Below are 10,373 nucleotides of genomic sequence, written 5' to 3' on the forward strand. Positions count from 1 at the left end.
GAATTTTTCTTAACAAAGAACATTGTTACCATGTCCATCTATTAGTATATTTGTGGAGTTGAGCAACCATCATGTCATCTCAGTTTAGACCATTTTCATCACCCAGAAGAAACCCAGGTACCCATCAGCAGTCTGTGGAGCAGAACACTGTTCACCTGTGTGTAATTAACACCAGAGGAGGACTCTAAATACATGGAGGACAGCAAAGATCAACACAGTGCCAGCCGCCAGGAACAGAAGTCCAAACACTTCTGCCCATTGCATCTTGGTATGGGAGTCACCAAGGAAAGCACAACATAGTCGAGTACCGGATGAAGCAACGCCTTCACTCAGAGAAGAAACAGAGCAAGATGAGCTCTTACAGTATACGTTGTCACTCGTGGTTAGCAGGTGCCCCCGAGAGCTGACACAGGGCAATTGGCCTACACACACCCCTCTCCTGCCACAGCAGAAGGACCTCAACCCCTCCCCTGTGGAGTCTGAAATACTGAAAGCTGGGGGCCTACCTATGGGCCACTGACATACCTGCTAAAGCAGAACAAAGGAGCACCCACTGAGTCTGAAACAGGAAAAGATATTCCCACACAAGGCCATAAGCCTGGTACAGGCTGTGGGCCTCCTTGTCTCTTGATAAGGAAGCGTCCTAGGTCCAAGGCCCACTCTTATGGGGCCAGCAGAGGTTGAGAGACTGCACAGGAGACTACCTTTCCCAGTCAAACTTTTTCTGTGTGTCTGTTTCCATAAATAAAAACGTTATAAATTAGAAAACTCTACAGTGTGAATGGGGAAGGGAGGGCCGGCCCCCTGGCCCAGTGTGGCTGGCCATGGCCTGCACTGGGGCAACAGGAAGGGACAACAGTCCTGCGCTGGGCTGTGAAGGGGCTGCAGCTTCCTTCTGACAGCAGCAGCAGGGCTCACTGGGCTGGGAGGATGTGTCACAGCAGCTGGCCTTGGTCTAGGGCATCTGCTCCTGTGGCCCGAGGAGCGCCACCCTCCTGGCCGGCTCCTTCATTCACTGTGGGTGAGGAGCCCGGCCCCTAGGTCTTCTCTTGGGCCCACTTGATCCTGGTCTCAGGCGAGTGGTACAGGAAGGTGAGCTTGGCACAGCCCTTCCTCCAGCTCCAGCTCCCACGTCTCCTGCACCAGGAAGATGGCGTGGCAGAGCTTGAGGAGGATGCAGTCCACATGCGGCAGCTCCTCGAACATGACGGAGCCCGAGATCTTGTGCAAGAAGCCACGCACAAACTTGCCGATGACCAGCAAGATGGATACGTAGAGCCCTGTGATCCCGTAGCCAGCCAAGGAGCTGAGGCTGGGAGGGCTGACTTTGTCAGTGAAGATGACCACATGGAACAGGCTGCAGTCGGCCCAGGAGTCCAGCAGCTCGATGACTCACCACATGCTCCCTCAGCAGCTGGAAGTGCACATCAAGGTAGTCGGCCTCCTCATAGGCTGCAGCTGCTTCACTGGGTTGGCTTTAGGCCCTTTGGGGGCGGGGATGTACTTGGGGAAGAGGGTGGGGATGACCACTGACTGGTCCAAGGTGCCCTCGAGCAGGCTGGCCAGCTGCCATCGTATGGTGCTCTTGGGGACCGTGTCCAGGGTGTGCTTCTCGTTGGTGTACTCCATGGTGCTGCTTTCAGCCAGGTCCCTCTGGAAGTTCCAGGTGAAGCACAGGGTGATGTCAGCAGTGCCATTGTATCTGGGCTTCATCTGGGCTTGGCTTTGTGGGCTGATGCGCCACAGCGCCATCCTCTGTCTGTGCTGTGACCATTTCCTCAGAGATAAACCGGCTGATGAACTGCCTGGGCAGCTCCTCATAAGGCCTGGTGTGTGAAGAGCACAATGGATGGCTGCTGGGTGCTCATGGTGAACAGGGGTTTGGAGCCACTCAGCTTGAGAGTGAAGGTGACATCGATGGGCTGGTTGACAATGCTGACCACAGAGTGCACCTGAGAAATGAAGAGCAGCAGTGACCAGATGATGGCCACAAGGAACAGGATGATGAGACCGCCCATGCTGTACTTGACGATTTTTATTTCTTCTTCTCTTGGGCTGTGGGTATTTCTTTTCTGTCTCTCTGCCACATGTGATGCTGAAGACGTTGGTGTAGATGTACTCCCCGCACATCCAACTGGACAAGGACAGTGTGGTGTCCATCCACACCCAGTCCATCATGGCCTGCAGCTTCGCCAGGAACAGCACCAACGAGAACCCCTGAAAGAGGAAGAGGTTGAGGTGGTTGTACTTCTCGGTGAGGAAGTTGCTGAGGACGCAGGTGGGGTAGCCACAGCTGATGTGGTATGCGGACAGGGTGAGGGAGATGCCCGTTACAAAGTACCACAGCTGGGCCACCACGTTCTGGCTGAACAGCCTCTTGGTGACCGTGGACAGGATGAACAACATCCAGAGGTGGATGGCCAGCACGAGGAGGACCTGGAAGGCTAGCTTGCCTTGCACATCTTGTGTAGGTAGAGGGCTCCGTCCATGGACGACCATAGTGCTGAATCGGGACAGCAGCATAACCAGCCCGGCCTTGGGCACCTGGTTGTCTGACAGGGATTTCGTGATGTCTGTGGCCACTGAGTGCTTCCCAAAAGCCCAGAAGGTGAAGATGGTGATGATGAAGTCGACGACGTTGTCCAGGAACATGAAGGTATAGACATCGGAGTCCGCACGGTACTTGGTGCAGAATGTTCTGGAAGAAAGGTCAGCGGAGCCGATACAGGCTCTGGGCCAGGGTCAGGCAGAAGCTCTGCAGCCAGAGCCCCGTAACCCTCCCTCTTTGCCGGGGGCGACTCCGCCGCTTCTCTCTTCAGGTGGCTGCTGCCTCCGTAGCCTCCGCCTCCTCCCCCATCTCCTCCCCCTCCTCCTCCTCCTCCTCCTCCCCACCCTGGGCTTCAGTGGCTGCGAGTCCTCGGGGTTTGGGGCTCTGCTTCCTCCTCCTAAAACGCAGACTGATGCGCTTGGTGTTGCAGGTCTTGAGTTCCACTGGGGTCTCGTGCCTGGGCCAATGCGTGCCTCATGGGTGTCGTCCTCGGTGGGGGCCCCGGCTACCTCTGACTCCTCGGGAGCTCTGTGCCTGCCTTGGTCTGGGGTTCCAGCAGAGCTACTGGCTCCTCCTCAGCCCCCTTCTCCTTCCCACTAACGCTGTTGTGCTCCTTGGAGAGCGGGTCTTCTTTGTGGACCCAGAGGTGGTAGCACAGCAGCTGGGCCAGTGGAAGAAGAGGGCCATGAGCGGCTTCAGGTAGTCCCTGACGCAGCCATCAATCTTCTCCAGGCCCAGGATGCAGGGCGGGGAGGACTCGTTTTGGGGACGCCTCAGTGCCACGTGGCTGTTCCAGGGGAAGAAGCCAAACTGGAACAGATACTAGTTGACCACCAGGCCCTCGGTGAAGACGATGGCCGTCATTCTGCAGCACCTGCAGGGCCGTGGGATGGACAGCCTGGCCCTCAGGAAGATGAGCATGGGCAGCATCAGGGAGGCAGCCGAGGCGGTGACCACGTGGGTGAGGACGCCGATGACTTGGCACAGCAGTTCCGAGTGGGTGGCCCTACGCGGGTTCAAGGCCCCTGGCAGCCGCAGGCCTGGCCTTGGCAGCCGCAGGCGTGGCCTTGCCCGCCGCTGGGCCCCCTGCAGCTCCGCATGCGCAGGCGGGTCCGGAGCGGCTGCTGGCAGTGCCCCTCGGGGTGCGAGCAGGCCCGGGGCTCCCGCGCAGGCAAGCCCCGGGCTGAGGGCCATCGCCTAGCTGCTGCTGCCGTGGGGGCTGTAGCTGGTGCTCAGGATCCTCGTGCACCACGGTCGTGCTGCTCAGTGGCTCCTCGGCCCCGCGTCCGCCTGGGCTGTGCTCGGCCCCTCGCGGGCCTCCGGGGGGCCTGGGCGCCGCTCTGCACAGCTGCCCTGGCCTCCTGGCGCCTCGCCACCCGGAGGGGCTCCTGCGGGAGGAGGGGCGCGTGGCCCACGCGCCCGCCAGCGCTGCCCCCGGCCCACCGGACTGCCCGCGCCCGGCACTGCTGCGCCACGGGGCTGCGCCACGCCGCCTCGGTCTCCAGGTCCTCCCTTGGCTCCTGGCTCAGGCCGTCCTGCCATCCCTGCTCCTGCTGCATTGGTGACTCACGCTGGTACGCCATCTGGAAGGCGCTCTGTGCCCATGGCCTAGGGACTTGGGTCTCCTGCTCTTCCTTACTGATGGACTCGAACAGGAAGTAGTCCCTGAATGGATGAGGCCTGGTCCAGCCGGGGTAGCCACCACGGCCTCTGTGGCGGGGAGGGGCCCCTCGGACTGCATGGCCCTGCCTCCTGGCTGGGGCCCAGGGGGTCCTGGAGGTGGCCACGGCCCACCCGGCCCTGCTTGTGCTTCTCCTGTGTGGCATGTGTCTTTTAAGCTGGACCCGCGACTTCTCTGCTTGGAGGTGGAGGTCGATGCTTTTGAAGTCGGCAGCGTTGTAGAGGGTGAAGCACCTGGAAGCCTGCAGGGCGGTGGCCTGGAGCTCAGCCCTGACATGCAGGAAGTAGTAGCTGCGGAAGATGCAGAAGGACAGCAGCAGGAACAGGAAGCAGACGCTGTTCCAGAGGAGGCAGCTTCCCTCTACAGGAGCAGGCAGTTCTGGTCCCTGCCCAGCCTGTTTCCTTGGGGTCATCGTAACCTTTGATGGTGTCCACGAGGCTAAAAAGCTGATTGACCTAGCAGAAGTTACTCTGTATTTGCTCCACGAAGACACAGGACAGAAGCAAGAGCATGGTCTTGGAGATGATGACAGTGACGTTATAGAGAATGAGACAGTCCCACAGCATGAGATGGGCACATGTCCTGCAGCAGGGTTGTACTGAAGAGCAGCAGGTAGAGGCCAGCAGGTAGCGCAGCCCCAAGATGCTGATGTGGGTGGCCTCCATGACGAACACCACCGCCAGCACCAGCCAGAAGAGGTAGTGGAAGATGGCCACCTTCAGCGTGTTGAGGTAGGACCTATAGTGGATGAAGTTGGGCACAGGGTTGGGCTCTCCCTGTGGGCTCCAGCAGGTGGGTGTTGATGCTGGCCTCACGCTGCCACTTCTCCGTGTGCTAGGCTGAGTATGCTTGCCACTGCTGGGAGGTGCAGAGCAACAGGAGGAAGACACTGATGAGGTTCGTGGAGTTGGGGGCCCTGAAGAAGTCTGGCAGGTACAGCCACTTGATGAGCACAGAGGTCATGGGGATGGCCTGGTTCCAGCGCCGCTGGTAGTAAATGGATAGGGCAGGGGGGATGTCCAGGCACAGCAGGTACTGGTACAGCAGGAAAGCAGCAAGAAGAGGCGGTAGGTGGGCTGGAGGCAGGCAGTGACCTGCAGCACCAGTGGGTGAGGATGGCCAGCAGCCATGCAGGATGACCACGAAGTTCATGTGCTGCCCACTCACGTTCATGGCCATCAGGAAGCAGATCTCCAGCCCAAATTTGTAGAAGTTGATGAAGTACTTAAGGCAGCCGAGCAGGTCCCGGTCCAGCTGCTGGTGGGTGTCGCTCATCACAGATGGCCTGCGCAGGCAGCGGGGCCCGCAGGTGCTGCAGGTGATGGTGCTCCTGGCAGTGGTACACGACGGCCTCAAACACCAGCAGCAACAGGATCTGTGTGTGGTTCTGGATGCAGCCCAGGTTCAGGAAGCCCTTCTATACCCCAAACCAGTTAGCGTGGTCAACAGGACTCGGGGACAGCATAGACTGTGTGATCTCCATCTCCTGCAGGTTGGTGCTATTGGGGAAGGGCTTGGTGCAGATGCTGGGGTACTCGTGGGGGCTGGCGATCTTCAGCTGGTAGAGCGTCTTGCACATGATGATGATGCAGATCCACGCAGTGGAGAGGCAAGAGGCCATGGGTGGGAAGTAGGGGTAGGGCAGGGCAAAGGCCCACAGCACAACCAGCAGGAGGTTCATCACTGACACCCCTTTCAGGGCCACCCAGATGGTGTACAGGGCCACCAGCTTGAAGATGTGCAGCTCCAGCAGGCGCTGCATGAACACCTGTATCTGGGTGAGGACATTCCAGACACCAGTGGGCAGGTCCAGCAGCCACTGGGTCACCAGGCCCCACTTATTGGCTGCAGCTTCCGGGACCTGAGAGACCTGGTGGGGGGTGCAGCTATGCTCAGCCCCTTGTCCCTGGGGGCCTCCTCCTTCTCCTTCTCCTGTTGCTGCAGCATGGGGTCCTGCTCACTGCGTGCTGCCTGTGAGCCCAACATAGGAGGCGGTGCTGGGCAGGGGGGACATGCTCCAGGTTGCTGAGCTGCAGGAAAGGCTGGTGGAAGTATTGAAGCTGCAGGATGCGGGCGAGCAGGAAGAAGTCAGGAGTGAGGGTGCTGGAGGATGCTCAGCCCAGGACCCTCAGCTGCTCATCAGTGAAGCCCGTCAGATCACACCAGTACACGGGGAAGTTCTGGAACTGGAAGGAATAGATGGCGATGAGCACCAGCCTGGTGTAGGCCACCACCAGCCTCCAGAACACCTTGAGCAGCTTCTGCCACAGGCTGTAGTAGACCTGGACGAGGATGAGGCAGAGCAGGAAGAGGAACACGTAGATGATCTTGTAGATGATGAGGCAGCTGGCGAAGCTGACCACGATGAACACGCGGCACACGTGTTGATCCAGTACTTTGGGTTGACACCCGTGACCAGCTCCCTCAGGCTCCTGAGCAGTGTCTGCATCTGCATGGGCTTTGTGTCTGCTATGGTGACCTCCATCAGTGCAGTGGGGGCCTTTGGCTTCTTCAGCAGCATCTCCTTGACAAACTGGCATAGTAGGAGCCAGAAGGTCAGAGTGTACAGCAACATGGAGCTGAGGTTCAGGCAGGGGTAGTAAGTATGCTCCAGCCCCAGCTAATGCAGGCTGACAGGGCCCAGGGTGTGAGCAGCTCAGGACCCAGGTCCACGTGTAAGTGCAGGCCACACAGCGCCAGCCCGTAGAGCAGGATGAAGGGCGAGCTGACCATAGTAAGCTGGTGGAAGACGTATACCGTCCAGATGAGGCAGGCTCAGAGCAGCAGCGTGGAGGTCAGCCAGCTGGGGTAGGTAAGGCTCCACACCATCATGGTGATGAAGATACACACATAGCTCTGGTCCATGTTGAGGTGGCCCAGTCCATGCAGCGGAGACATCTCTCTAGGCTCAGCAGCCTGGGGTGCAGGGGGCACTGCTGGATGGGGCTGTGGCCAGTCAGATCATGCGTGGTGCAGTTGTCGACCTCGGTACCACAGGCCCTGTGGGCGTAGGCATCATGTGCTGGGCAGCCCCTTCTCCTTGGCTGCAGCAGACCTGGCCTGGCTTTGGGCCACTGGCCCAATTCAGTCAGCTCCGTCTCCCCATCCTTGTGGCCCTTGGCCACCTTCCTCTGGTCCAAGAGGTGGTATGTGGAGAACTTTAGGAGTGAGCTTCAGAAGCTTGACTACAAGACCTGCGAGGCCCTGGAAGAAGTCTTCAAGAGGCTGGAGCAGATGGATCTGGGTGAAGATCGTGCCTCAGCCCTCTTTGACACGACCAAGTACTGTGAGTCGGCAGCCCCCTCAACATCTCCTTCAACAAGCACGTTGTCGCTGTGGGCCGGGAGGCCGCTGCCCAGGACTGGGGCAGAACACTTGTCAAATGGTAATGCAGGTATCCTAAGGCGAGCTCAGGGAGGACAGCAGTCCCCTGTGGAGCAGAAGGGCAAAGGGTCTCTTGATCTTGATTTCAGTGCGAATACAGACCGTGAAAGCAGGGCCTCACAATAGGGCCTCACGATCCTTCTGACCTTTTGGGTTTTAAGCAGGAGATGTCAGAAGAGTTACCACAGGGATAGCTGGCTTGTGGCAGCCAAATGTTCATAGCAGTGTCACTTTTTGATCCTTCAATGTCGGCTCTTCCTATCGTTGTGAAACAGAATTCACCAAGCGTTGGATTGTTCATCTGCCAACAGGGAGCATGAGCTGGGATTAGACCCTCGTGAAACAGGTTAGTGTTTCCCTCCTGATAATCTGTTGTTGCCATGGCATTCCTGTTTAGTACGAGAGGAACCGCCCTGACATCTTAAATAATCACAATTCTGGAATTCACTTTAACTTCAAAGGAGTGTTCTTCACTAAGCTTCACACTTAGGAATTCTATTTTGTTAATGCTATTTGAATGAAAAGTTTAAAAACAAATGTACTACAGTCATATTTAGGACACTCAGAATTTGTTTCTGGAAGGATTTTGGAAATTATGTGGCCCAAGGATTAAGCAGCAACCACTCAGTACCTATCAATTATTGCAGACTAGAATGAGGGCCCAGTGATGCTGCATCTTCCAACCCAACCTAAAAAAAAGGTGGAAATCTGGATATTTATGGGAAATCTCCAAATTTTTGAATTCAAAACTCTTAAAACTCTGTTACGGTCAAGGGCCCTGCTCTTCTAGTTTATTGGTATCCCAATCCTCAGCATGCTGTGGATTGTTTGATAGATGTTGCTAAAGAGTTTAGTTGAAGGAATTCTAGGAGATTGCAGGTCTTGCTAGATCTTAAGACTGACCCAGACAAGAAAACATTTATTAGCTTCAGCCTTTTAATATAAATATTGGCTATTTGGAACCAGATGGGTATTAAGAAGCCATGTCACTGAACTTTCTTCCCTCCTTAAGCTTTCACACTTGATTAACCAGTCATTTATAAAGGTGGATCTTCAAATACACTGTGTTAGCCCTGGAGGTGGCCTCCCCGCTCAGCTAGAACTGGTCGAAATGCTTTATAAGTAAGCATCTATTCTCCTATTCAGCTCACGTTTTAAGGATTGGTATCTTCGGGAAGTGAGGCTCTCATAAAGAAGTATCCTGGGCGATTTGACATTCAAGGAGAATGGCCTGGAAAACATGCCCTTGGAGAATCCAGCACCATTATTCAAAGCAAAGCTCTCAGTATGTTTAAAGCCATACTCGAAGTGACTAAAGATACTCACATTTTAAAAATTGAGAATGGGAGCCATTTTTTTTTGGAGATAGAGATAGAATAACTCTTGTGGTCTTTTTCTCCTCGGCTGATTTGGGATCTCTGAAGTATTTGGAGCTCTTTACAGATGACTGGCCTGGTCCTTAGTCCCCTGATACCTTTCTTAACATTTCCCTCCTGAGGAAACTTTGTCTCATGGTAGAAGAATGAAGCCTCTGGCCACGTCCTGACGTTCTGGTGTGCTTCCACCAGCCTTTTTCAGATCCTAGGAAAAGTCAAGGGGAAGTGGGCTCCTCACACTTCTCTTTTCTACCTATAAACATTTAGAACTAGAAGCTTTGAACCAACACAACTGGGTGTCTCAATATGTTTCGCCAGCTTAGGCAATCCTTTTAAAAAGGGACCATTTAATGGTGAAAATGAAAATCTTGAACATTCAGCCCTGGAGAATGCCTGATGGCTGGAGAACTCGAATAAGTGCAGTATAAGAATCTCTCTTCTGGAAGACTGAAGTGCTTTTACACTCTTGTTTGTGACTTCTCTTTTGTACTCCATTTAGGCAATGCAGATTTTTTCCACCTTAAGGAATAGTGATTGAGGTATACATTTTGTATACCAGTAGGTGACTGTGAGATACTTCTGAAAATTACCCACTAGCAAGTCCATTTCATGGATGAAGCAACATTTTGGCAGATGGACTTAGCTTAAAATTGAGACTGTCCTGAAGTGGCTTTTGGGATGACAAATTAATTCCATGTGGAACCCCACCAAACCTTTAGGCACTAAACGGAGCATGGTGTAAATGCTTGAAATGTACGTCACACTTGATGAGATGGCTGGCTTTTTTGATAAAAAGTGAGTCCAGAGGCTAGACATCTGGTGGTGTTGTTTATGCAAAAATATGTTGTCAAATTGCAGCATATAGAAAAATAATGTTCATTGTTCTCTTTTGCTGCCATTCCAGGAGCATGTTCTTGTCGCTTTCTAGTCAAAATTATGTTAAATAAAAATCATAATAAATAAGCATCATAGTTTTCCACTTCCCAGTTGGTTGTTCTTCTGGAATGTGATTTATGACCTCTGCTTTGGGATGCTGCAGTTTCTTTGTTTCTCACACACATAGGTAAGATCTACTCAAAGCGTAAAGGAGGAGGATGTATATTTTTCAAAAGCGGACTTCCCTTTTACTATCTGCTTTTATCTATAAAAAAGAACATGTTGTATTTCTTCCTCTTCTGAAAGTAGTTTATTCCATTTCAGTTTGCTTTCCAATTCCAGTTAATATTTACTTATTATTTTGAAGGTATTCTTTATGGTTATCATCAAATTCTTAGTTTTACTTTTGTAAACTTTAAGATCTGTGACTTCAAATTATTGTTGTTCCTTTATTGATTATAAATAACCGTTATGTGTTTAATCTAATGGACTTGCAAAATACTTCAGT

General features: G+C 53.9%; 1 pseudogene; it reads right to left on the reverse strand.

Moving 5' to 3' along the window:
* Positions 1-1,037: 1,037 nt before the first annotated feature.
* LOC124246726 (piezo-type mechanosensitive ion channel component 1-like) lies at positions 1,038-7,995 on the reverse strand (annotated as a pseudogene).
* Positions 7,996-10,373: the final 2,378 nt, after the last annotated feature.

The sequence above is a fragment of the Equus quagga genome, chromosome 11 (assembly GCF_021613505.1).
Source record: "Equus quagga isolate Etosha38 chromosome 11, UCLA_HA_Equagga_1.0, whole genome shotgun sequence".
Taxonomy (NCBI): Eukaryota; Metazoa; Chordata; class Mammalia; order Perissodactyla; family Equidae; genus Equus; species Equus quagga.